This window comes from Otolemur garnettii, unplaced genomic scaffold (assembly GCF_000181295.1).
Source record: "Otolemur garnettii isolate 467f Iridium unplaced genomic scaffold, OtoGar3 scaffold00004, whole genome shotgun sequence".
Taxonomy (NCBI): domain Eukaryota; kingdom Metazoa; phylum Chordata; class Mammalia; order Primates; family Galagidae; genus Otolemur; species Otolemur garnettii.
The window spans coordinates 19,697,131-19,723,860 of NW_003852399.1; the positions used below are offsets into that span (position 1 = coordinate 19,697,131).

Genomic DNA, 26,730 nt, shown 5'->3' on the forward strand with positions numbered 1-26,730 from the left:
CTATGATGATATCCTGCACTCCAGCTGGGGCAACAGACCCCGCTAAGTTCATGCTGGTGTCTCTCGCTAGATTCTGAACTTTAGGACAGGGACTGTGTTTATCTGATTCCCGGTAATTAACGATGTAACGAGCCAAAGTTAATTGGAGGAAGAATTAGGAGAGCATCTAGGTTAGACGTAACAGTTTTCACAACTCAATTCAAGCTGGAATCGGTCCCGTCAGTACCCTCTCCTCTCATCCATTAAAGAATATTAAATCTGTAAATAGACTTACTCTTGGAGCTCCAGTTCTATTTCAGGATTCCTGTCAGTGGAGAACATGTTTGGTGTTTGCTTTCTTTCCCTTGAGTCATCAGTGTTCTTGAGAACACTGTGACACACATTGGCTCACAGATGCTGGGCAGTGTAAGAGTTTTGTGGTAGGTAAGGCTTCCCAATCCTCTACATTTTATGGAAAATTAAGTGATTGTTGTAGGCTGTGTTGTTCTATTTTAGGTGTGGAATTTAGAATGTCTTAGCTGTTAATTTCATATACCAGAGGAATTTTAAAAAATATATTACTTTGAATATTGCCATGGTATTTAAATTGATAAGCCAGTTATTGCTAGGTGCTAGCAATAAGTAGCATCTTATCTGTAATCCTTGCAACAATCCTTAGAAAGGACTGGATAATTTTATTCATATAAGACCAGAGAGTAAATATTTTAGGCTTTAAAGGTTGTAAGACTATAGAAATGCCTCAGTTCTGCCATCACAGTGCAAAAGCAGCTACAGAAACATGATGTGAAGGGATGAACGTGGCTGCGTTCTGATAACATGTTGTTTAATAGAGCGACATGTGGTGGGCCAGATTTGGCTGGTTGGCTTCAGTTTGCTGACCCTTGTTTCAGAGGGTCGTCTTTTGGTGAGAAAATTGGGATTCATGTTAAGAGGCTTGCCCAAGGTTACCATGCCCCAGCAAGTAGCAGCACCAGAATTTGAACTGACTCCACTATGTTATGATTAAAAAAGAAATTGATAGTCAGATGTTTGCATTTTCTCAGTTATAGGGCACTGCATAGTATTCCACAAAAGGACCACAAAAGCAGGCCCAGCAGTCACTTCCTGCAGCTTAGAAGGTGAAGTGGCCAGTGAAGGGCCTTCCTCCTACCTGCCAAAGTCACCGAGGATGATAAGGCATCAGGGTTTTCAGACATTTTTTATACTGGTAAAGCTAATTAATAAATAACATACTATAAAAACGAGCTGCTTAACTTCATACCTTGGACTGAGACAGGTTGGCTCAACCAGGTACACACAGTGTAGGTGACCCCAGGACTCCCTGTGGAGGCTGCTGTCACTACAGGAATGGCAGGAAGGTTCCGGAGAGGAAGGAATGGAGGAGGTGCTGGTCTGCAGTGATGTGCAGTTCCTCATCCCTTATTCCTGTGCAGAGGACTGTCCTGCCCTTCTGAGGGGCAGCATTAGTGAGAGGGGAGGGAATGTGGATAACTGAGCAGCTGCCCCCAGGAGGAAGGACAGGTCAGGGGCAGGGAGGGGGTGTCCTCCCTTTTCTGCCCAACATGAAGCAAGTGGCACAAGACAGGGGAACAGTCATGTTACTTTGGGATTTGCAGGGAAGAGAAATTACTTCTGGGTAAGAGAAAAGGAAACATTTAGCAGAGAAGGTGTCATCGGGACATGATTCTATGAACAATTTTTGCTTTGGTATGTGAGATGAGGGACCAAGATAAGCCAGAGAAAGTGACCATAAGAAGAAAGAGCAGTTTGGGAGGTCGAGAAGACCTATTGCTGGCTGACAGAGCCAACGTGACCAAATGTCTTGGTTTATAGGACCCTTGGGTTTCAGCACTGAAAACCTTGCATTCTGGGACATCCCTTAATCTTGGTGAGCTGATGGATGGTTGGCCTCTGGAGTGTCAAGCTAGGAACTTGGAATTCCATTTATGGGTGGTAGAATATAGTGAATGGCTCCATGTCTGACAGGTGGAATACCACATTGGACTTTCTGGGATAGTTATTTCCTGAGGTGAGCCATTGGACGTTGGGAACCAGTGAAGATTTTTGAGCGTGTGAAGTTTACACTGACTCCCAGGGTATGTAAATATGTAGAGAGGAGCTTGTGGACTATTGAATATAAAACTGGATGGGAACATATTAGGGGGAGAAATAAAACATCAAGAAGAATTCTGTTTTTGAGGAAGATGAAAACCTAAAAGAAAGAAATATATAATCCCTTTTTATTTTGATCAGCCTGTGAAAAGTTATTAAGAATGCAATCCTCAAAACTACCCTGATATGTTCATTTTAAAGGATAATGCTGACTTGGAATAAATTGATAATTGAACTCATATTTCTTTCTTTTTTTTTATTTCAAGCTCTCTACTTTTGTGTTTTTCCAAGTAAAAATATTTTTGTAACAAGGGATATATTTCCAGTAAGGTCCTTGAAATAATTGTTTACACAATTATTTGTTTAAAAAAATTGTTTAAGAATTGTTTTCATTATCCTGACCATATTGAAAGTTGCACCTGCATCTGGTGATTCAACCAGGTTGATCAGATGAATGATTGATTTTGGGGAAGTTCATGGGTAGACACTGTATGGTGGTTTCTTGTTGCCACTGAACAAATGATCAGGCTGACCCCGGTGAAGATGCTGTTCACGCATTGTCAGTGTCTTTCAGTCAGTAACTATTTGTTAATGGATATATTTGAAAGCCCTGAGAAGGAAAAAATGATTTGTTTGACTGTGTATGTCTTTGAAATGATGAGCCTTATTCTCTAAGACAGTGGTTCTCAACCTTCCTAAAGCCATGGCCCTTTAATACAGTTCCTGTGGGTCATGACTGACAGGTTGAGAACGGCTGTTCTAAGAAATACCAGAAGTTGATCCCATGATTTGCTCAGATGTTCTCAGAAATATACAAGTGATTACTGGTTACTTGGAAAGACCAGGAGCAGTTTTACAAAACTACTTCATTGCTATAGATTTTTATAAAAATTATGTTAATTACTGTGAAAGAGGTTGGTTATTGCTTCTCTTGCTTAATCTGGGATGGATTGGGATGGATGTGTTACTTAGTTCAATGTAAACATTTCACATTGTATATCAAAGCAGTACCCTGAACCCTATAAATGTATCAATGTACAAAATTATGATTTAATAAAAAATAATTAACAAAAAAAATCTGGGTAAAGAGTATACAGACATTTTTACAATTTTTTTAACTTCTCTAAGTCTGAAAGCATTTCACAGTTAATACAATCATATAAGCTCCAGTGGCGCAATTGGTTAGCGCATGGTACTGATACCCAGATTTTTTTAATGTTAATAGTTTACCACCCTTCAAACTTGCCACATTATGTTATATATTTCTCTATTTTTCCTGAAATTTTACAGGTAAATTGGAGACAATTCTCTTTACCTCTAAAAACAGCATTTATTTCCTGGAAACAAAAACCTTCTCATTTATAACCACAATGCTTTTATGAAAATAAGGACACACTGATACACTATTCTCATCTAGACTATAGAACATATTCAAATTTTGCCAGTTGTAAACTAAAGTTTTTCGGAATCAAAGAAACAATTGTTTTAGATCTAATCTATATCATATGTTGCATTTAGTCATTACACTTTATTTCTCGTTTATTCTGGCCCAATTCCTCAGCCATTCATTTTCTTCCGCACCTTGATATTTGAAGACTCCTGACCAGTTCTTCTTTACAGTAGTCCTCAATTTGGTTTGTCTTTCCTCACGATGAGATTGATGTTCTGCATTTTCCCGGGGACAGATGGAAGTGAAAAGCTTCAGCGTTTGACACCAGGAAGCACATGATACTTGTTCCATGGTGATATTAATTTTCATCACCACGTTAAGGTTTCTTTCCTGTAAAGTTACTAGATATCTCTTGAAATATCTTTTGGGAGATACTTTGATACTAGATAAAATCTTATTTTCCATTGTGTATTTATTTTCTCAGTGGTTATAGCTAGTGCCTGAAATAACCATTACTGTGGTGATTTCCAAGTGGCAATCTTCTAATTTCTCATTTTTGCTATATTCTTTAGTTGGAATTCTATCGTTCACTTATTTATACCAGTAAGGATTCATGTTTTACTTCATTCAATGGATTCTAATCCTATACTGTCATTATTTATTCTGTTGCTCAAACTATCCCAGATTGGACACCGGACCCTGGGAGCTCCTTTAAACTTAGTATTTTGGACATGTTCTCATCATTCTGTGAACACTTCTCTGCATTTGGGCACAATATGTCAACATGTACTTTCCCTGACCCAGCCTTTGAATGCAACCGCATTTTTCCAAGGAGCTCCTTTTTGTTGAGAATGGTCCACGTATTTAGACAACAAAATTTGGATGCTAAATCTTCTTATTGCTGTTGGATGTTGTTGCTTCTGTGTCTTTTCAGAAAACAAATCTAGGAAGTGGTGTGTAAGTGTGTATACATGTGTGTACACGTTCACACACAGAGTTGATGCTTATTTTGTATTTTGAACTCTCTTCCCTATCCTTGTTAATATTTGACCTAATAAATAAACACATGACCCTGAAGGTCAAAATGATACAAAGAGAGCTGCGTATAACTTCCTGTCGCTCCTCCTTCCTACTTCAACATTTCTCTTGTCTACTCTGTTCCCACTGCCTACTGTAGGTAAACAACTTTATTATTCAGGTCTGTGCGTCTCCTATATCTTTTTGTACAAGTTAATAGATGTTTATGTTTTCATGTTTTCCTTTTGTTCTGGTATCCAAAGTAACATTAGATACTCATTTGCACTTCACTTTCTTTGCTTAACAGTCTACTTTGAAAATAACTCAATACCAATGTAGAGACCTCCCTCAACGTTTTTATTAGTGACTTTGGCTGCTCTATCCTTTGGTGCAGTTATATGCAGATTATGGATGTACCATAATTTATCCAGTTACTCTCCTGCATAATGTATCCAGGTTGCCTCCCGTAGTTTGGAGACAAAGGAGGGGAATTCAGGACCTTGAAAAGATGCCTGCACTCCCATATTTATCACAGCACAGATTGCAAGGGCTATCGGTGCAAAGGATAACTCTGTACACCTAGTTTCAGATTAATACCATTTTTTCATTGAGGTACCTCAATCCGACTTTTTTCAAGTTGTCTTTAATGGAGAAAATTCTACTTGTTCTTCATTTCTTTGAAAGTCTCCTCAGTCTATAAAACTGTTAAAGTTTCCTATTTTTACATACAGAAACACACCATATTGGGACTATACACCATGAAATTTTAGTAATCTAATTCATGTTTAATGTGTGGTCAAAAGAGCCCTTATGCTTCCTGGCTTTTTATTATCTCAGGTAATCTGAGTACTTTCTAACGAGACCTTCTAAAGGAATTTGGGTAACCGGTTTTATAGCCGTAATTGAGACACAACTCTGCATAACTCCTTCCATGCGCCACTTCCTCCTCCCTGGACTGGCTGCAGGCCTCCAAGACCACAAGCCTTGCCATGGACTTTCCAAATTAACAGTCATTCTTTTATTTTATTGTAACTAGTCTTAGGGACGACTTAATTTCTAAACGCTTGCTTATCTAATGTCTATTGCCTGTGACCATAACAGAGTGTCCTGTTACGTAGCACCGTATATATTGTGGATTTACGAGTCAGACACGTACAGGGCTGCTTTGTAACCCAGGTACTGTCAGTATGGCTACTTTTCTATCTGTCACCACCTACCAGGAAGTCAATCTGAATTGTATTTGTACATCCTTTCTCTCGTGTTCATATTTTGCTGGCTTTTTAACTTTTAATCTAAAATCAAAGCATATCATTTGGGTTCAGATGCCATGTGTTGTGTTTTATCTGATCCTCTTGCACTTGAACTCGGGTTTCCTTGACAAAGACTCTGTTGTTTGTGCACTGATTGGCTTTAACCAGAAGCTGGTGCTTTTGAAGCTTCCTTTTTGAATGGCTCTGGGGGCACTGTGGCATGCTCCTTGTGAATGCTTAAATGCTATGACATTTTTCTCAATTCCGAATTTCCCGTACTTGATTAAAGTGATAGAACTATATTCCCTTGCATTAACTAGGAAGAGGGATTGTTCATTTTTTTCTGAAGAGTAAATTAACCTAAGTACTAAGCAAGTTTACTCTGAAAAGTTGAGTCATTTTGTTATAAGGGATCTGTTGATCTCACTCCCTCGACTCTCCCTCTCTTCATATGATCATTTTAGTTACGTCTGTAATACACAAATACATCCTCATTGTATAGAAGGAGGAGAAGCAAAAGCAGGTCTTCCATGCCCTCTTCTATTGCCTTTCTCCAGATGCAACTATTGCTATTTTTAAATTTTTTATTGTATGTAAGGTATACAGTTTTGATATATGTATCAAGTGATTCTTCAAATTTCCATATCTATCACTTTCTATAGCTATGTATATACATGTTAAGAGCCCCTGAAATATAAATTTCTGGGTTTTTTTTTTTTATGTGTTTATACCACCCCCAGACACTGAACCACTTCTGAATTTTAGTGTTACCGTCAGAAAGATGACAACAGCCTTTCCTCTCCCTGTTGGAAATCTGTTTGGACAGTGTAACTCCTACGTGCACACTGGCTCTGTGTGTGCTATTGGAAGATGAGAATCCTTTGAGATGGAGACTGGCTCTAGAAGGTACTACAGAGGGAGCCTGTGTGTTTGCTTACAGGGTGGGTAAGATTGGGGATTGTGATCTTGGTAGGACTTTGTAGCATGAGGGAGAGGTAACCAGCTAAGCCATGAATCCCAGATACAACATGAATATTGCCAGCTGAGTGTTAGCTGGAAGGTGTAGTGAGATTTTCATTAATGACCTGTCAAGTCTAGGGAAATTGTTGTGGGTGGTGGCTCTTCTAGATGGTTCCTTTTCAGGAGGAAGGTAACAAAGCTATCACTTTCACTTTCTGAGTGCAATAGCAATGACGCTCTAGGCCAGCCTAAAACCTTACACTTTAAGTGGAAGACGGGACTTCTTTTCCTTACCCCAGAGCACGCTGGGGTAGTTAGCACATCCTTAAATTAAACATGTACTTTAAGCTGGTAGGAGTTAGGTATTTCCTGCCTGTGTTGTGTGGAGGAGAGGTGAGGCTTTGTAGTCAATTACATTGATGTTTTAAGCTGAAAAGGAACAAGCCTTAAATAATCAGGAAGAACTTAAACAAATTTCTACTTGGTTTCATTTATGGAATATGATCACTCTGCTAGGGAGCTGGTGCCCAGCTGGAAAGTGGAAAATTCAAAAGAGGAAGGGAGAAGGTTTGGGGGTAAAATCCATTTATCTACAAGTCTTTGTCAGCCCAACTGAGTAAATTAGTTGATTGTTTGGCAGAGAAGTACAACTGATCTACCTTTCAAATCTATAAACTCTATAACATGAGATTGTCTGAAATGATTGAGACTGAGGTTTATGGATTTTGAAAGTGAATGTTGCACTAAATCCTGCATGCCTGTCTTGTTTAATTAAACTCTGTGTTCCTGGAGATCAGGAACCTTACTTTCTAAGGGGCCCAGTGAAAGTGCTCTAGGATCTGTTTACTGAGGGTTATGTCATATTGGCAAGATATTGAGTATATCTTGCACAGTAGCGAAGGTGTATGCTTCATGCCACATGCTAAGGTGGGCCCTGGACACATCAGAATGCATAGGCACTGAAAGCTGCCTTTGGGGGCTCACTTTCTCCTGGAAAGACTTACAGAAAGCTGGGTAATGTGATGGAAGACAGTCCAGCATACCCCCCACCCCCCACAGGGGGATGCTGTAGTGGTCGTTAGCTCTTAAGAGTGGTTAGAGTATCAGAAATCTTCCTGCAGGATAGCACATGTTTCTAAGGTAGGAAATTGCATCTCATCTTTACTTATTATCACATCTCTAGTGTGTAGGATCCAGTAAGCAATCAGTCATACATGTTTGTTAAAGGAATAAATGAATGTATGAATTAGAGTCTGATTTGGACCTTGATTTATGATTAGGAAATAACTTAGAGAAATAAAGGCATTGGGGTAAAGGTATTCTAGGATGAACAGTGGGGAGCAGAAACAGAAATGGAAAAGTTTGGAACTGGTGTTTTGTGCAGACGTTGGCCCCAGCTCAGAGATCAGACAGCAGTTTGGGTAGTAGAGACCATAGCAGATTTTTTTTTTAATGGCAGGGGTGATAGGATCTTACTTAATTTTTAAATAAATCCTGTGGCAGTGTACTGGAGAGTGGATTAAATGGATGTGAGAGTTGGAGCGTGAACCTGGATAGGCTGGTGCAGCCGCCCAAGTTCAGGTGTGAGGATCTGGAGATGGAAATGAGGAAGAGTGAATACAGCGAAGGGTGGCTTGGCTGTAGCCAAGGGGGAAGAGCTGGGGGACTAGGATGGATGGAAGGGTCTTGGTCACTGGGATATAAGCAGCAGTCTCCTGGAGTGGGTGTCTGGAAAACCTTTTGGTTGTTTTTATTTAAAAAAAAAAAAAAAAAAAGAAAGAAAGAGACCCACATGGCACATACCACTTACCTCCCTGCCAGGAGTGCTGGGCAACCAATGCCTCCTCACGGCACGGGGTCAGGGAAGAGGGGTTTTGGTCAATCATGTTGCTGCCCTAAGAAAACTGGAGTCTTGAAGGGAGGGTTTGCCACTAGGAGCATCTGATGTAAGGTGCCTGCTAATCTTCCTCCCACTAGTGTTAAACAAGGAACACAGCATTTATTCTTATTAAGAGCATTTGGAGAAAAACATGCCAGCGAGGGGCGACTATATTTGCGAGAACAATTATGCTTCATATCTTGAATTTGAGCTCAATCAGCAGTATTCTGGTGCTTTCTAAGACTGAATACTATTCTTGTTTCTTAGGTTAACACACACACACACACGCATAAAAGGTAATTGTGGTCTTTTTCACCCAGCTTGAGTGACAAGTAAAAAAAGAAAAACCAGAAACCATGAAAGGAAAGTTTAAAAGCAGCAGGTAAACATGTGATTGATAGTTGGCTCAGATTAAAGGCTGGGGAGAGTCCACAAAGCAGAAAGCCTAGCGTGAAGTAGGGGTCGACGTTGCAGCCAGTAAAGATACAGATGGGGAGAGTTGTGTGTAATTTCTCATAATAGCCAAAACGCGTGTTGAGTAGTTTGCAGAGTTTTGAATTGAATTCATATTGCTAACCTTGGATATATTAGAGACTGTGAGATTCACAAACCAGAAATAAAATAACAAATATTCTACCAAGTCTGCCTCTATATTCATCTCCCTGGTGTTTATGTTTAGAATAATGCATGTTGGTTATACGTAAGTACACTGCTCCCAGTCTGGTGTTCAAATTACATAAAGCATATATGCAGTAACATGGAATTCATAGGCTGGCAGGAGGTTTATTTTCTTAAAATATGAATCATTAAACATCAAAGCCAAATTCATGAAAAGATGAAGATATAAAATTATTCAGAGTTCTGGCACTTCTAGATTCTGGGTGTCTTACAGAAAATAATCTTAGCATTTGGTAATATATGCATTTATTTTTAATGTATTATCTGAATTTTCTATCGTGTCCCAAGCCCTTTTCCATTCCTATTTAAGGCATTTGGCAAAGGGAAACAAAGATTGAATTCTTGCTAAATATAAAGCTCCATTTTTGCTAAGATGTACATTTTAGCCAACCCTGGAACAGCTTAAGGAACTACTAAAATCATGTATTGTTTTGCACCCTATGTATGCAGTTTCTTGTGTGTGGCTGGGTTGTACTTGATGTGGTCTCAGTTAAGCTGGTTGGCCACTTACAGTGTCTGGTGTTGACCTAAGTGGGGTTTGGGAAATATTGTTTAATATGCTACAGTATAATATACCACATTTATTACAAATGCTGTGTGTCATTACTTATAGGCATTTTTACTTTGTAAACTGACTACCTTATATAAGAAAATATCACGAAAGCTTGGATTGATCCTTTTATTTTTCCTGGGCAAAATAAGAGACATCCCCCTGTCCCTGCAAAAGGGCTCACCTTAGAATGAGGTGAGTTATTTGAATATCTTGGATCTCTTGCTTCTTGCTTTCTGGCAGATTCAAGTGAAGTGCCCTTTTAGCAAGGAAATATAAATATGAATTCAGTGTATAAATGTATCCATAATTAAGTAAATAAAAATATCATCTCAAATAGTGTTTTGTTTTTCTCTGTGTCAGACAAATGAAATTTTGTTCAATTACTGGATGATGCAGGATACTGTAGAATGAGACTTCAGATTCTTGGAAGGATTTTTGCTGTTGGAAGCGATTAGAAAAAAAATCTCAGGATTTAAAGATGGTGATAACGGCTGACAGCTCAAAGGCCAGTCCCATTCAGCTGTACATTTCTCTGACCTTATAGGTTTCATGTAATTGAATCTTTAGCCTGGAATTTCTTTAATCTCGTAAAATTGAACATTTCCTACGTGCAGATAAATTATTCATTACTAATACTTCAAAGAAATAAGCACATCCTTAAAATTTTGTTTATCAAAGTTGTAAACGCATAGTTGAGAGTCAGATGGTTCTAGCATGCTTGTTTTGAAAACCGTCCTGTCCGGGTGGCCTTCCTGTCAACCCTTGTCCTGACTACTTTCAACTCTTTCAGAACTTTGGGTATTTATAACTCATGACTCCTCTGCTTTTGAACTTAGGGTATTATCTACTAACTTTCCACTGTGAAAGGGGAAGACCCAGCTTACTTTCACTATTTTGCTTACCCACTACCCCACGATGCACAAACACATTTCTCTTCCCTGTCCTCCAAGTAGACCTATATCATAATTGTAGAGGGATGAATTCCTGGAGTTTCAATCCTTTTATTTTTTATTTTTTATTAAGGCAGCATCTCTGTCACCTTGGGTAGAGTGCTGTGGTGTCATCGCTCACAGCAACTTCAAACTCTTAGGCTCAAGAAATCATTTTGCTTCAACCTCCCAAGTGGCTGGGATTATAGAGATGGCGTCTCACTCTTGCTCAGGCTGGTGTTGAACTACTGCGCTCAAGGGATCCTCCTTCCTCGACCTCCCAGAGTGCTAGGATTACAGGTGTGAGCCACTGCACCTGGCTGGGAGTTTGTTCTTATAACCATATAAACATTCAAAATACATGTGTGTGTGCATATATATTTGGTATATTTCCTATTCTGTATAATTATTTTCTCTGGAGATATATTTTCTATGTATGCATTTCTAATTTAAACTTTCTTGAGATTGTTTAAAGCTCTTCCTGGTATGTTAGAATATATTAACTATCTTACCATTTCATCTCTTGGAACAGATGCTGAGCACAGTCTCTGAGAGCAGCAGTCTACTCTGGTTGACTTATAGTGTGCTTCACGAGTGTCACTTAGGGATTGCCCATCAGCATTGTCCCAGGTATTCCTTCAGTATCTCACTTGTGTTGGATACCCTGTTGCCTGGGTTCCATCTTTTACCATTATTTTGTTTAAACTCCCCTCCATTTTTGTGAAGTGTATCCTTCATCAGCTTACAGAGAAAGGGTGGGATATATATTTTTCAGACCCTACATATCAGAATGCGTCTTTCCTCTGCTTTGTGGTTGACTATTTTGGATGGCCCTGTGTTCTTACCAGAGATTTTCTGTAGCCATGTCCTCACTTCCAGTGTTCAACCTTGGGACAAGCCCACCTGTACCATCTAATCTAACTCTTAATTTCCTTCCTAGTTCTTCTTTACCACCCAACTGGGTGACAGCAGTTAGGACCTTGAGTTCCTCTGGAATACTACCTTTGCTTTCTCTCAGTTCTCTTAGCCTCAACTTCAAAAGTTATCACAGGTGCAGATACAGCCCTTTGTCACTTAATGACAGTGTATATTCCAAGAAATGCATTGTTGGCAATTTCTTCATTGTGTGAACATCCTAGAGCAGTGGTTCTCAACCTGTGGGTTGCGGCCCCTTTTTTCCATTTGTAACAATGCAGCAGTTAGGAAGGTTGAGCACCACTGTCCTAGAGGATATTTATACAAACGGAGATGGAACAGTCCACTGCACACCTGGGCTGTGTGGTATAGCCCATTGCTGCTAGGCTACAAATCTGTACAGCATGTTACTATACTGAGTACCATAGTCATTTATAACAACAGCAAGGATTTACGTGTCGAAACATAAGAAAGATACAGCAAAAATACCATATGAAAGATTAGAAACTGGCATGCCTGCATAGGGCATTTACCATGAATGGCGCTTGCAAGACTGGAAATTGCTGTGGGTTGAGTCAGTGAGTGAGAGGTGAGTGACTGTGAAAGCCTAGGGCATGACACTACTATAGACTTCATTAACTATGGAAGGCTTAGGACATGACACTACTATAGACTTTATTAACTATGGAAACTTAAGATGCCCTAAATTTATAAAATTATGCTCCGACATGATGATGGCTACGACATTACTAGGTGATAGGAATTTTTCACCTCTATCACAATCTTACAGGACCACCATGGTATATGCCATCCCTTGTTGACTGAAACGTCATTATGCGGTACCAGACCATAGTTGGTATCTTATTTTTCTTTATTTCATGTATTGGGGAAATATATATATTCATGGGGTATTGGTACAGTTTTGCTACATTGATATATTGCATTTGTGGTGAATTCAGAAACTTCAGTGCCTATATCACCAAAGCAGCACACGTCGTACCCGCCAACCAACCTCTGTTCATCCACCCCTCAGCCCCGAGTCTCCATTGCCCATTATCTGTGTATGTCTTTGTGGTTTTCAAAGAGCACCAGAGCCAGACAGTAAAGCAAAACCAGATTTTATTCATGAATTATTACAATAGGAGAAAAGAACCCTCAGTAGAATAATGAGATCAATTATGAACAAAACAGGAAAAAATGAGGCTTTATAGGCGAGAGTGGGTGGTGTGTCAGTGGATGGAAAATTCACAAGAGGAGACATCAAGGGTAAGGGGATTCCTGCTAAACCAACTGAAGAGGCTCTTGGTGAAGGTAGGGCAGGGTGATCAGATATCAAGGATGGTGAATGAGGAATTTGACCAGATATCAAGAGTGATCAGGTCTTCAGGGGTGAGGGATTCTCTGTAAAGGGACTTAGCAGGAGTCTCATTACGTGGCCCCAATGAGAACAGGGACAAAGGATGAGGCCTTGGTAGGAAGGGGGCTTGGAGGTACCTCAACAGTCTGGTTAAGCAGAGTCTTCGTTCTCGCTCCCCTTCTTGTGGCTGTGCCACATAGAGTCAGTTGTAGAAGGTAAATATTCTCAGTATAGTCCTTGTAATATTTCTTATAGTGTCATTTATATATTTTTTGTGCATATGTGTGTGACGTATCATTAGCACATGACACAAAGGGTAATACTGTGGAAACTTAAATAACCTGCAGAAGAAAATAATGCTCTGGGATTTTCCTAAGATTTGTTATGCCCAGCTATGAGCCACATTAAAGGATTTAATCTACATATATAGTCCCAAGAAAGTGACATAACTGTGTGGGTCTAAAAATACTTTTAAGAATCAGAAAGCATACTAATGCTGCTTCTATTATGCTTAACAATCGAACTTAGGAATCACAAGTGTAATATGGGATATCTTTCAATAAAGGAAATAGATGGCAAGCCAGTCACTTTAAAGACTGATGATCAATGTAGTCTTAAGTCAGTTTACTATCTTGAAAGAGTACACTTGGTCCACTTTTGGCTACTAATACCAAGTAGTAGAATCCCAATCTAATGAGGAGAAATTATAGGGCAAGCCTTGGAGCTTATTTTAGTGTCTAGAGCCAGGTGGGGGAATCTATGTTCATGACACTGGACAGGTATGAGTGAATGCAAAAATAAAACCAGAAATATGAAGTTGTAAATATGAGAAGTGAAGGTTCTGGTTTGTATTTAACTTATCAATAAATATGGGTGAGAGGTTACAGAATCCCTGAGAATGTCTTGAGTCATTAGGAAATGAATTTTGAAATCATTTGTTCTTACCTTTGAACAAATTCATAGTAAATCCCCTCCTCGTAATAGATGTAGGTATGAGGGAACATACCTCAAAAGACATAGATATTCCCCCAAAAGACATAGGTATGAAGGAACTGGAGAAAATACAAGAAGGTGTCTAAGAGGGTCAGGATAGAAGGTACCTACCCATGGGGAGGAAAGAAAAACAGCAAGGATCTGTAAACTGTGCCACCTTTATTTTGATGTCTTGGATGACGTAAATAGTACTGATAGTAAGAACACTCACTGCCTTATTCTAAGGTTTGATGAACAGTGCACTAGAAACTATGACTTTACTTGACAAGTCATAAACTTATGGAACTGATTACTTCAAGAGGAAGTAGGGGTGGAAAATATAAATAACCTCAAAAATAATTTAAATCTGTGGATGACAGATTATATAATGGGTTGTTACAGGGAACTAGGGTGTCTGGGGTACACTCCTAGTCTTGGAGGTTGTCATCAAAGAATAGCCGTTCTTCCCAAAGCATGTCCCTTGGTGCCATCGTCAGAATCTTGGACAGGAAGGACTGTGATTCTGATCCACTGTGGCAAGACCCATTAGACCTGACGTGGGCCAGGTTTCTGTGGGTCATAAATTCAGAGTAAATTCCAGGATGAGGGCTATAACTTTCAGTGAGTGAAAACTTGGAATTCTTTTGTATTTCCTAATCTTTAACTCTCTTTATGTTGTGTCCTTGGAAAGCTGATTTTTCAACTTTGGTGGAAGATCTCTTTATGACGTGGCCTGTAGGTGACTGTGCTGGTACTTTTTAACCTAGTCTTTTCCCATGTGGTAGGTTGAATAGCGTCTGATAGTTACCTTGGGAAATAGGCTTTCTCCCCTTGGAATTTCTCTTAAACTCCACACTGAAAATGGAGTGATGTGTGAGATCATAGAAGAGAAGTGTCTACTTCAGAGATGTTTGTATTTCCCCTTTGAATCGATTTTCGTGTACACATAGGGAAGCACAGAGGTAACTTTTAGGATTTTCAGGTGAGAGATTTGTCTTCCTTATTACTTTTGGGGGAGAGAGTGGCTAAAATCAAAACTTTTCTCTGAATGCCTTAAAATACCTTACTTAAATGCGAATTTGAGTCTGCAGGTGTGGGTTGAGGTCTGAGACTCAGCGTCTAGGAGATGCTGCTATTGCAGCTCTGTTTTGCGTAGGAAATCTTTACAGCATTGCTTGCGAATTTAGCACTGTAGTAAAAGCAAAACAATTTGGGTTTTGGGGAAGGTAATGGAAATAAATTATTTCTATGAACAGGATCTACGTATTATATTTACCTGGATGTTGCACTAATCTAGAAAGTTTTTCTTTTCACCTATTCTGGATTTTCCCCTTCGCTCTCATCCTTTTTAAGTATTTCCTTTTTGTATTGAAAAGCAAAGGTCTAAATGACACAAATGTTTCTTGATTCTATTAAATTTAAACACACACTCCTTCAGCTCTGTGTACTTGGCCTAATTACTGGCAATAAAACTCGGTGAAGGGATTTAAGGCTTATGAATGTTCTACTTGGAGGAAATTGTAATTAAGGTTATTAAGGCCTTTGGGTTCCTGTGTGTATTTTAAGCAAATTAGGATTTTATGTGTTTTTTAAAGAGACAGTAACTCTTCCCTGCTCGGTTATTTCCTCTGTGAGGACAGGCATGTGGTTCAAACGGCACACACCCTACTTCGTTTCTCAGGCAGCACACGGATTTAAGCTAAGAATTATTATTTTTTGCTCAATTGTCATGTGTGAAACTCTGAATAACTTAAAGCAAAAGCCAAGAAATAGAAACAGTCTGTGTAACTTGGTACCAAACTTATTTTTAAAAACCAAATTATTTTTTAATTCTTTTGAAAGACCTTAAGGGAAGAATAATTCTATTTTACCTCTTAATTGAAAAACTGTTTTGTTTTCTATTAAACTAATGAGTTCATTGCAAAATGTTTGTGGAGCATGAAATACTATGAAGGAAACAGTCATTCTGTCACCTTGCAGTAACCACTGTTCACATTTTTATGTTTATTTTTCCAAGATATTTTTCCATGTGTAGGAGACGTGAGAAATTTCCCAAGACACACACTCAGGGGTGCAACAAAGTCATTTTCTAATCTTGAATTCCTTTTCTATTTTGGTCTTACTCCTCTTAGTAGGAGAAAATTAATTCTGGTAAATGTAGGCATTCTATCAATGAGGTGTTTTCCCATCTGCATCCCTGGGTGAGCTGTGTCCTTCCCTTCTTCTGGCCTTCTGACCAAGGATTGCATCGAGTTAGTCAGGGGAGGTAAGGGGTGGAGAATCCTGTGTCATTGGGATGCTGTTCTCCACTGCTGTGCGTTGTTACTGCTCCCATCGCTCTTCCCATGCAGCCCAGTGTGCACTCATGAGGGTGTCACTCATTTGTGACAGCTCTGCTCATCTGTCCAGGCTCCTCCGTCCTGACGGTGAGGAGACCTCCCCTCTTTGGTCTTTCTTGTTCTCTTCTGAACTCTTCTTGGTATGTATGACATGATGACCAGACTGCTTTTGGGCTCAAGAGCACATTTTAGGCTCTGTCTGTCCTGAATCTCTCTCGTGACTCCCCTCCTGCTAGTGTGAGTGTCTGGGATGGACGAGCACACCTGGGCTACTGCTAACCTGAGCTTCACGGATATCTCCTGGTCTCAGGTTCCCGAACTTAGCAGGCCATGATATGGATGGTCTTTATCCCCCCCCCCCCTTTCCCTAAGTACATGTCCTTTGTAGAGACCCATTCAGCTCAGTGTTCTTTTGCCCCTTACCCCTAATTCATGGGTTCTTGATCTTGTCTATGCAGATGTTTGGCTCCATAGCCTTTCCCGCTTATTCATAGCAGACACTTTTTTGCTCTGAGTTCTTCATGGCTTTGCTTTTTGGTACTCATAAGTTAGTGTCTTGTTATGCAATACAAATTTTAAAAATGGAAAGATTTTATCTCTTCCCAGAGTTTTAAAATTCTGTTTGTAAACTCAAAATTTGAGCATTTGTACTTTTTCTTTTCAAAAACCATCCACTGGGCCAGTGAATTTCATTTGTGTAATTGAATAAAGTAAAAGGTCAGGGCTAAAAATGAATTTTTAAAAAATTTGAGTTAACAGTCAAATATTATTCATGACACATCATGTGTGTAATTTTTTTTTAAAGATAGGATATTATACTGTTTTTATCTCTACTATCACTGCTATTTAAGATCAATGGGTCTTTTTTATTTTTATTTTTTGCGGTTTTTGGCTGGGGCTGGGTTTGAACCCACCACTTCCAGCATATGGGCCTGGTGCCCTACTCCTTTGAGCCACAGGTGCCATCCGACACATTTTATACCCACATTTTATACCTAATATAAGTTATCCAGTGTTTTACTGATGGGCATTTAGGCTGTTCACTATCCTTTCACCATTAAATGCTGTGATGCAAATTTTATGTCTTTGTATGTGTATCCAATTGATTCATTACACTTGATTCCTAGAAGTGACATTAGTAGGTCAAAGGAAAAGTTCAGTACTGCGAAATGGTATGCTAGAAGGTTTATAACAATTTACTACCAACAGCATATGAAATGCCCATTTCCTAAATACTTACCAGTGTTTTAAATCCTTAACCTCCTAAACCTTAATATTGAGTTGAGGCCCAGGTCTTAATTTTGATTTGCATTTTGTCCATCGTGCGGGTCGGATACATTTTCTTATATAGCTTTTCATGTCTTTGATTAATTATTTTAATAGCTTGGTTTGCTTTTTAGAAGGACCTTTCTTCATACTGATTTGCACATAGTCTTTACTCAAGAAATTTACCCTTGCATGTTGCAATACCCTTTTCCAGCTTGTTTCCATTTGTTATGCACTTTGCCACCGAGAAGCGTGTGTGTCGTTTCAATAAAACTTTTTCTTTTGTAGCTTATGATTTTGTCACAGCCTTTCAGGAGACTCTTTAGTTTCCCTATGAATATACAAACGATTATACAAAGTGTATTTGTATGCTATAGCTATGGAATTAGCATTCATTCAAAAGTGTTTATAATATGTAAATCAAAGTTTTAATGTTATATGATAACATCTGTTTATGTCAACTCTACTAGGGTACAGTTACAAAGTCATCCTCTCATGATTAGTGACATGCAGTGAGAAGGTTTGCAATGGTGTGTAAGATGATTCAAACCTCCCTGCCAGTGAGTTGGATGTTAGGAAACGTGGCAGCATGAACTCTCGTGTCTTGTCGGTTATGGAAGGGGACCTTCAGATGCCAGGCTTCACAGTTGCTTCTGTGAGAGGGGAAGGTCTTGGGTACACAACGGACAGTGATGGACTCTAAATAGATGGACTCTGATTTATGGAGGAAGCTGCCACTAAGTTCTCGTTCATGGTTATCAGGCAGGAAAGTGAGCCATGGCGTCTGATTATTGGGGGGAAAATGCAAGAAATCTGGACTTTCATATTAAATTTTCTAGAGGAGAAAATATGGCCACGTTAAAGTGGAGCTGTGAAGTGTGTGACCCTATGTGGTGGGCCTAGAAAGGCTTCTCCACCATAAGGATGAACTCATTTGCTCTGAGAGGAGCTAATTCCTCCTTTTACTCCACGGCCTTGGTCTGAGTGTGTGCGGGTAGATGTGAGCACAGATGTGAGTGCTCGTGTGCACGAGTCTACAGGCTCCCTCTCATTACAAGCAGGAGCCAGACTTTTCACCGTCTTTATTTACTAGCTCTTTATTGTCTCCCTTTGCTACCCTCCTTGTGAGATACGTGCTCTTAGGGCACTGTAAGTAAAAATAAAAAGAAGAAACAGGTTGCTATAATATCAAGTTTTGGATCCCTTAAAATTAAAATTGGAGATTTAGTGATTACGAAGGAATTGCACGAAGAATCCAGGCCATTAGCTTCTGTCTTATAGAATACACTACAAATCTGCATTTGCCCGATTGTGGTCACTAATTGGATTCGCTATTTTGCCATCATTAATATAACATAGAAGCCTGTGACAAGGCTTCTCGGCAGGTGCGTAATGCCTGGGCATCACAGCGGGTCACACGGTTTGACCAATTTCGGGTGGTAAGTTTCGTCACTTGGTTAATGTGGGTTGGGCCACATCTCTCCATTATATGAAGATAGCTTCCCCCCCACCTTTGGAATGAATAATTTCTTGGGTGGTATCTTTCTTAACCCCGTGGTATTCGGATGGTGATATTCCCTGCCTAAATTGGATTGTTACGTTAAAGATAGCAAAATAGTGAATCCAATTATGTGACTGCACTCATTCCAACCCAGATTTGTAGTATATTCTATAGGACAAAGGCTACTGGCCTGGATTATTCTAAAAGCATCTCAATGTCAAGACAATAAAATAATGAGGGAACTGTTCTAAATTAAATGAGACTAAAAAAAAAATCCCGAACGGAATGAATAGCCCTTGATTGGCATCTGGTTGGGTGGAAAAACACAACATTTGGGGACAAATGAGGAAATATGAATATAGAATAGTAATATTGCTTTTATTTGCATTAAATTTCTGAGGTCCGACAATGGTACTATGGTTAAGTAAGTGTCCTTCTAATTAGAAGGCACTGTTCCAGATTAAAGGAGAGTTAGAGACATGAACGCCTAAGGCAACATGTTTAGATCAGACTCTAGGGGAAAAAAAAACGTAGATATGAAAAACTTTATAAAGTACATTCTTGGGATAAATATGAACTCTGGATTTAGAAAAGAATATTGTATCAAATCTGGTCTCCGCCAGGCAGTGTCTCGGTTTTGCAAATACATACTGAACACTGAAAAAATTTAGAGACAATAGGGTGGGATGTCTGCAAATTATACTCAGATGATTCAGAAAACTAGTATATGTTTACATTTGTATACACGTGAATGTGTGTATATGGGTCTACGTGTATATCTGCATGCATACCTGCATAGAGCTTTGCCACTTTGTGAGTGATCGGTACTATTCACAGTTTTCCGTGAAGCTATATGCACACTGCTCATGGGCTCCAGAGAATCATGGCCTGTCCCTCTCCAAACCTGTTCAGTCCATTCCCCCCAACTTTAGCGCATCTGTAAAGTCTCATTTTGATCCTTTGAACGGCACACTGAGGCTTTTTAATTACATAGGTGTACTTGCTGTGTTACTTCAAAGGCCCCTTAACTTGGACAGGATCTGTCTTCAAAGACAGTGAGGAGAATGGCCCATTTGCAGGAAATTGCATGGTTTGGGGGGTGATTTTTGTTTTCTTTGAACTTGTCAAGCAGGGAATCCCTCTTTAAAAAGTGCTGGCCTTTTGGTGTATGCCCAAACGGTAAAACACTTTCCATTTAAATGCTGAAGATTTCTCTTTAAGTCTGCCAGAGGAAGCTTGTAACTCAGTTTCCCCCTGTTATCCTTTTTGATATATCAGCAGTTTTATCCTGAAGTGTTTTTTGTGGGTGATATCTTAATTTTATGGGTTTATGGGACTTACACAGTACTGGTTATAAGTAAAAGTTAGCACAGGACTCCTAGTGACTAATCATCAAAAGAGACTCGTATTTGGCTGTAGCTAAAAATAGAGGGAAGGTACAGAGAGTGTATTACAAAGATATGGCCGAATCTGAAAGAAAGTTCTTGCCATTTTAATGTAATATAATGTCCCTCCCCCAGGTGCTATACGTGGATTGCTTAATGGGGAAAGAAAGGCTTTTGAAGTCAGAGGTCAGAGCTGGATTCAAATTTATCACGAATACGCTGTATGATATTGGAAAAGTTTCTTAAATTCTGTTTATTCACTTTGACAAATGGAAATCATCATAATAAGCATTTTCAAGAAGGGCAAAGCGCGGAACCTGCAGTGTGTTCCAAGCCTGTTCCCCAGTGTTCGTTTTCTTTTCTTACCCTTCATTTTGAATTTGTCTTTCATTTCTTCTTGCTCATGATATAAAGAATCTGCTTAGATGAAGAAGAACCGAGTAGTTAGTCTTCCAGCTGGGTTTAAGGTATGGATTGCTGCGAAGCTAGCAAATCAACAAAGTCTATGGAAACAGTTTATGAATGCAAAAGGCAAAGCATGAGTTAAAACACTGAGAACTAAGTCCTGTGGTAAGTCTGGAGATTGAGCAGTGACTCATTCTGATTTCTGTGGACATGTGACATTGCAGATAATCAACTTTCCCTTTTTAAAAACTTTTCCCTTTTTAATTCCATTATGGTGTATTCCTGGATAATGATTGCATAATATTGTCAGCCTCACCATTCGTTGGTATGTTTCTCTTTAAGGCAACTGTAAAAAAATTTTTTTTTAATCTTTGTTTAAAGAAACCTTTAGAACAGTGTAGCCAAGAAGAGTGGTCATTCTCGATTTTAAAACACAGCGGTGAGACCCATGGAAGTTTCCACATCTGAAACACTTGGAGTCTTTAGTAAGTTATGACATTGACTTTTCTGGAGGACTGTGTTTATGACACCAAATAAACCATCTAGTTTGCTTTTCATTTATTATTTTAAAATTGAGAAAGAGATGTGAGCAGGAGTTAGCGACCAGGTTGCATTCCAGGAAGTAGGTGGCATGCGACTGATCGTTGAATAAGTAAAATAAGGGAGTGTATATGGAATAGACTCCACCCTACCCTTGTTTCTCTTTTTAAAAAACGATTAAGGATGGGAAGACTTTTTTCTACAGGCACTTGGATAGGTCAGACACTATGGCACTGAAGTTACAAGTTTGGAAGTATGCGGAACTGTTCTTAGGGAGTGTTAGTATAAGAAGCATTGAAGTAAGTACTTTGTGGAACAGAAATTTGGCTCTGTGAACAGTTTGTGCTTTTCTATTTGAATAATTGGATTATCTCCTTGTGTAAACATTGGACCCAGGTGAGAGTGGGGGTTTTGCAACCTTCATAACTGTATATATTTAGATCTCACGTTGGGGTTCCCATTAACATCAATAGTCTGTCAACATTTCCAGGATTGTCTAAGTGTGATGCTCAAGCCAATACTTGGCATGAGTAATCCGTACTGCATAGCCATTTCCAGCCAGGACTTCTGGGGTCACACACATTCTAAGTTTAAGCTTTCTTTTCTTTTGGCATTAGAACAATTTTGTGGAGTAAATTCTTTTCTCTCATGGATTCAAGCAGGTGGCTCATTTTATAGAACCTACCGTACGATTCTTCCCTTAACCATCTTTCTTTGTGGAAAAATGAGCAGTCCTCAACCATCCTCTGTGTTTTTTTTTGACTTTTATTGTGGGATTAATGTTATTAGTGGTAGTAATTGTACAAGCTCAAGAGCTTGGAGTTCTGGTGGCACATTTTCCCTCTTTAATAGTTTAGTCCTGGTGTGAATTCAGATCCCTAATTGTATACTTCTTTCTTTACCTGTCAATTAACATCTAGTGTAGGGAGATGCTTTAGAACTTTGGAGCAAAGAGTATGGGGGTGAAGAGTAACTCTTATAGGGCGTGGTTTCCCAAAGGGAGTCTTCACTGTAGCAACTGCACCATTTTTGGGGAATTGTGTGTGCTAAATTGAGAGCCCATGATTTACATTTTTTATTGGGGTCTATAGATAGTAACTTTTTTGTGTCTTTCTACTTTGGGCATTAATAACCAGTTTTGGAAATATTACTCCATTGGAATTCCTCTGTTCTACCTGGGCTGTTCACGGTGGCACAGGCTGCAGTGACTGACTCTGGTATGTTAGAGGCCTTCTTTTAGCTTTCATTGAGCACCTGTCTGTGATGTTGAGTCCTCAGGATTAGGACTGATAGATGCTGATTTAAAAAAAAAAAAGTCCCCTGCATTGCCCTGGTGCCTTCAGAAGCTCCTTGGGAATCCCTGTGTCTCCTGCCAGCAGAGGTGCAAACCCCACTTGCATCCGTGGTTTATGTTCTGGGTGAATTGTGTTGAGGGGGCCCATGTGTTTTACCTTTGCTTCAAGGTAAAATGTGTTGAACCAAAGTTACTTTTTTTCTGACTACAGGGTTTGTTTCGTGGTGCATTTTTCCAATCTTCTTTAGTTTGGCAGATTGTTTTGAATTTTAGTGCAGTCTGTAAGCTGTTAAGTTAAAAGGCGAATCGTGTTCTGGACAGATCCATTGTGCCCTCAAACAGAACCAGAAGACTCACCCACATTTATTTTGAGTCACTGTCTTTCCTTAACCTGCAGTGAAGTTTTCTGAGCTCTGTGGCACCTTTGTTTAAATCAGACTTGAAGCACTTGTGACACATACTTCATAGAGACTTTCTGCTTCTCCATGCTCTGTAAAATACATCCTGCCCATGACCCAGACCAGTGCTAGAGTTAATCACGGTCGTAAATGTACTTCTGAGGTGCCAATCTTTGAGGATTACAGCTCAAATGGTGCTGGCACAGGAGAGTAATTAGGGGCTTAGAATATGTGGTAATTTTCTTCACTTTTGGGAAAGATATTAGTACTTCATGTTTTTTTTTTTTTTTTTGAGACAGAGTCTCACTATATAGCCCTGGGTAGAGTACTGTCACATCACAGCTCACAGCAACCTCAAACTCTTGGGCTTAAGCGGTTCTCTTGCCTCAGCCTCCCACGTAGCTGGGACTACAGGTTCCCACCACAATGTCCGGCTATTCTTTTTCTGTAGTTGTCATTGTTGTTTAGGCCAGCCCTGGTGTATGTGGCTGGAGTCTTTCCACTGGACTGCAGGTGCCGAGTCAGTACTTCATGTAGTAAAATAGATCTGTGACTCTATTTAACTCCCCCCCTCCATACTTTAAGATCTTCTACTTCAAGTTTTGAATTTTTGTACGGTAAATACATATTTTGGTAGCAGAAGCAAAATGATCAGGTTAAAGACATTTAAACTTTCCAGAGATGATTTCTGTATATCTATATGCTTACAATTTTTTAGAAATATCTTAAGGAATACTTCTAGATATAAGCATATAATCTTCTAATTTAGATGGATAAAATCATATTAATTTTCAAATAATATCTGTAGGTAACTAATATGAATTTTTCAAAGCTAATATTTATTGGGAAGTTAAAGCTTTACAAGCCTTGTATCTAAGAATACTACTCTTGTTAAAGAACTTACGGCAAAAGACAAAGATTTGGCAAAAAATATGGTTTAATTCTAGAAGTTCTAAAACCTTGGAATTTTCAGTGTAAGTTTTGCTCTTGGTTACTCAAATTTTGTTCTAGATTGAATTTATGTTATCATAAGCCTCTAGAACTTTAAAGGAAATTTATAATTTTATCTCTAAGCTTTATTAATTTTTAACTTTAATATTTTCTATCTAGTGTATGATTATAATGGTGAACATCCAGTATTAAAACGTGTTGTCTTTACGTTAACAGAATATACATTTTATGATGATATTTCATGTAAATATTTAGAATTGTATGTAAAAAAGGAAAGTACCCTAAAAAAGGCATTTCTTATTTTGGTCAAATCTTGTGCGGCACATTAATTCATGACCTTGATTGCTTAACTGAATTTGAGCTTGGTAGTATAGCTGATGACAGTCCATACTAGTCATCTCAATGTTGCTGCTCCAGTGGGGAGTGTCTGAGTCTAACTTGATTTGTGTAGGACCCCATATGCAAGTTCCTTGTTATTGGTGCCAGAAGCAGGTTTTCTTTTTTAAATAGATGCCTTGAACTTGGGGTTAGGCAGAGATAGCAATTTAGTGATAAGCTTGATTGAAGTTAGTATTAATTGTTCATTTAGAAAGTCTGTGGAACTGGCAACATTATTTAACCAGCAAATATGGAACGAGGCTAAGGTGCCAACAGTCCACTGTTTGGTCCCATTATTTTCAGAATTAGAAATCTGTACCTTTGTCAGGAACAGATGCCTTCACCTAGAAGGAATTCAGATTTCTTCTTGCTTGGCAAAGGCTAACTCCAGAAATAGGGGAACACTTTTTAAAAATGTCAGGAGTATATTGGAAACAGATGGGAATTCAACACCTACACGAAATTCTATGAGATAAAATGTGAATAACTGGATTTGATTTAACAAAGGATCAAACTTAAAATATCAGGATTCGTAAAAAGGCCAAAGTTTGCAATTTAGAAGGATCACAATCAGCTCATTAGAATTCTACTTACACTGTTTTTTCTCTTGATAATGATTGCTGCTGATATAGATATTATTACCTTTTTTCTGCCTCATAGTTTTCCTTTTTTACTAAATCCACATAATCTTTTTTTTCCTTCAAGGACATGTGTGAGTTTGTGCTAGAATCATTGTTACTCTTTTCAGGATTTTTAATGTTTTACGTGATGTATTTCGTCTTTAGAATTTGGGGTGGGGCTAGATATAGAAAAGTGTTTTGGTTGGAATGATCAGGCTCTGGGTCTCAGCGGGCTTCAGGGTTGAAAAAGTTAAAGCTTACAGAGAGAGCAAATAAACATGGTCATCAAAGCTGAGAATTAAGATCTGTTTATTCACCTGCACATTTGAATTAAATCTCATAGCCATGGACAGAGCCATTTGACTTATTAAGATCCTGACAAAGTAAATTACTTTAGTCATGTTTAATGGTCTATTTGTGCTTGTATTTAGACACAGAGGTTGATGTAGTTACCATATAATGGATGGAGAAAGTCTTGTGAATTACTAAGCTATTGATTTACAACATGGAGAAGGCTGCTAGGATAGTTGACGCTGGACAATGGTGAATTCACCTGAAGAGTCTATTGTAGCTTTGGAGGAAGAAATTTTGAATTATAGAAAATAATAATAGCACATGGGCTCTTATTCTTCAGCATTGAGCAGCATTGTGGCTGAAGTAGATTGGAGGACGGAGGGTGAGAGCACTTAGGTTGGGTGTGGCTCCCATCACATCCGTTTTAAGAGAATTCCTCACAGTAGGGTTATAAAGATATCTAAGATATGGACTGGGGTAAATATTACTTAATCAATTCTCATTCTTTAGGTCTGTCAAGGTTCAAGTAAATAAAGCAGTGCTTTCAATGCATTTAATGCCTTTTATTTTTTAAAGTAGGGCGCAATTTGTTGACTCTGAAATCTTTGTGGTCAAGATGAAAGTTGGCTTCTGATACATAAAAACAAAAGGAAAAGCCTTTAATTTGTGTTGATTCTCTTGGTTCTTCAGTCTCTTTCCTCCATACTTACTATGGAGCGTGGTTTATGATGAAAAAGAGCACTTCATTTAACTTTGGAACTGGAAGTATGTTTAGCTTCAACTATGACTGTGGGACAGAGAACCTTCTCTTTAAACAATTTCAGTTTTTCATGAAAGTCTTATGATTATAGAAAATTTTTAGAGGGTAGTTTTATGTATTTTGTTCTTTCTGGGTTGGGCTGGATCTGGACAATTTGGTATTTAGTTTTTGATTTAAGGACCCCATGCTATAATGATCATTTCAATTGGGATCCCACACTTGGACGTGGGCAGGCTAGGGGTTTTTATGTCTTCTGTTTTCTCTGTCTTGTGCTTACTCTCTTGGTGCCCTCAACCCAGGGTTAAAATCCTCTGCTCTGGCCATTTGGGGCAGGGGCCATAGTACTTGTAATGTGCCAACAGGTGGTTCAACCCTTGTCTACACAGAGGGAGTGTCAGCTCTTCATATGCTTTTCCTTGGCCCGGATTCCTGACTTGGCCATACATTTTCCCCTCTGGTCTGGTATCTCCATGAACTATTCACTTTCACATGGTAGCCTCAATTCTGCCTTTGCATTTCCTCTTTGTTTCTAAGTTTATCTATTAACCCTTTTTTAGGGGGCTGAAAGACAAGTAACATTTGTCCTT

The 26,730-nt window shown here is 39.0% G+C and overlaps 1 protein-coding gene across 2 annotated transcripts in view; it reads left to right on the plus strand.

The window, feature by feature from the left end:
• RSPO2 (R-spondin 2) overlaps nucleotides 1–26,730 on the plus strand; it is a 139,045-nt gene that overhangs the window by 34,883 nt on the left and 77,432 nt on the right. The window lies entirely within an intron of this gene.